This window comes from Ictidomys tridecemlineatus, chromosome 5 (assembly GCF_052094955.1).
Source record: "Ictidomys tridecemlineatus isolate mIctTri1 chromosome 5, mIctTri1.hap1, whole genome shotgun sequence".
NCBI lineage: Eukaryota > Metazoa > Chordata > Mammalia > Rodentia > Sciuridae > Ictidomys > Ictidomys tridecemlineatus.
In genome coordinates, this window is record NC_135481.1 from 125,095,574 (window position 1) to 125,097,647 (window position 2,074).

At 50.3% G+C, this 2,074-nt stretch overlaps 1 pseudogene; it reads right to left on the minus strand.

The window, feature by feature from the left end:
- Positions 1 to 246: 246 nt before the first annotated feature.
- On the minus strand, positions 247 to 1,332 carry LOC101959139 (transcription initiation factor TFIID subunit 7-like; annotated as a pseudogene).
- Between the last annotated feature and the right edge of the window lie 742 nt (positions 1,333 to 2,074).

Genomic DNA, 2,074 nt, shown 5'->3' on the forward strand with positions numbered 1-2,074 from the left:
CTGTAAAATAAACAGGAGTGAAGACCTACAATGAAACTGTGACTAAAGCTAAACTGTTCAATTCATTGATTCTACAACTGTACAAAACCATCTGTGCAATCCTACTCCCTAAAGAATGAACACATAGCAAATTGGTTCTAAAAAAAAACCTACAGAGATATTCAACAGGGGCATTAGAGGGAATGGGAAGTCTTATATCCAAATGATGAAACCAAGACTTTCCAGTCTCGGGACTGAAATTAAGCATCAACATCCATATGACTCCTCTAAAGGTGATCCTAGGGATGAAGTAAGCTGCTCCTCTTCTAGGTCTTCCTTGTGTTCCAGTTCACCTAACTCAGTCTGGACCCTGTCCTTGGGAGCCAGGTTCCCCGTCCATGATGAGGTCCTCTTGTCGTCTGCTCTGTCCTGGGTCTCTTGGGCTCCCCTCTCATGTTGTCAGTCTGTTTCTATTCCCACAACCCATGACGGTTCCTTCATGTCCTTGGTGTTGTTCATGTGATTTTCCAGCCTGTCCTGTGGCTTTCCCTCCAGGTCTTCTTCAGTGTCCGTGATGCTCACTTCTCCTTCACCTTGATGTTGGGTCCCATCTGCATCCTCACTGCTGCTGAGACCACGACTCTCTCTCGAAGCTCATCAGGCTCCAAGGAGTCATGGGCCTGTCTGTGGCCAGACGTTCCTAAAGACAGACAGCAAGGCCTTGATGGTCCCTCTCTTTTGTTTCATGTTCAGCAATTCCTTCCCAGGAAGAAACTGGTCGTAGGCAGCTCTTTACCTGATTTTCACACAGTACCCATTTTCCCTGAGTACTGACAGCTTCAGCTTCTGTGCTCAGCAACCCTCCACTCCTTGTCCCACGTCTGGAGATTCAATATACTGCTTCTTTGCTGCCTTCTGGAACCTTCTTTGTCTGACATTTTCAGTGGCAGAGTAAGTCAAGGGTTCCAGACAAACTTTTCCTCTTTGTCCTTATCTTTTTTCTTGCTTCCTTTGGGATCAGTAGCAGCAACTGGTTCTTCATAGGAGGATGCAGTCACCATCAACCGTGGACACAAGCATCTGACAGATATCTGCTGTCTTGTAAAAGGTCCTGTTGTCAATGGAGTTCAAGCTTTCCATATCACAGGGCACACCTACCAGTTTTGAGGCCAATGGAACCTGGTCCTCTCTGACAATCCCAGGACGTCCATGGGGTGTACCTCATGGTCAGTCTGTCCTTGGGGTTCACTAGTCAGACTGCACTGCTCCCTCACCGTAGAGCCGTATCTGGAGGTGCTGTAAGGTAAACTGGCTGTCTAGCTCATGGGGAGCGCCATCTTTGCTCTTACTCATCTTGACTTCTTCCTGACTCACTTCTCCTCTAATAAACCCTGTTGCACTAAAAACTTCCAGCTGCTGCAATATTTAAAAAGACCAGTGTGTTACTACCTGAAATCTTTAATTACAAGAGTTCTAAGTAGAAGAGCAGCTAAGCAGAACACCCGGCAGGCGTCTATTTTGACTTAGAAGCCACAGGTCTTCTCTAGGTGGGGGACCCAGGTTGTTGGTGACACACCCACTTATCCAGTCTATTAGGTGCAATGCCGAGTTCGACCTCTAGGTGCCGCTGCCGGACAACGCCGACCCGTGAGCAAGGCAGGGAGCAGAGAGCACAGGGGCTGTGCAGGGAGCTCCTGGGCACAGAAAGCGAGGCCCCAACAATCCTGTCCACAAACCTCCTGGACACGGATATTCAACAGCGGGGCGCAGGGAGCTTTCTCCCCTCGGGTACTGACAGTCCCCTGCTGATGACAGGGTCAGCTTCTCTGCTGGAGGGAAGCGAAAGAGGAAGCATATGGAGCTAAGGGTCCAGGCTCTGAGCAGCGAAGCTGTGGGAGCCCAGTGTCTCCTCTGGTTTCTCTGCTCCTCCTGCTGCTTGAAAGAGGGGTCGCCACAGAGTGTCGCTGCACTGAGCTCAGACAGGCCCTGAGATCCCACTGAAGCCTGTGCTGCCAGCACCACACTGTGCGCCCAGAAACCCCACATGGAGAGGCCCAGAAGAGGATCCCGAAGGCCCAGATGGAGACCTTGGTTC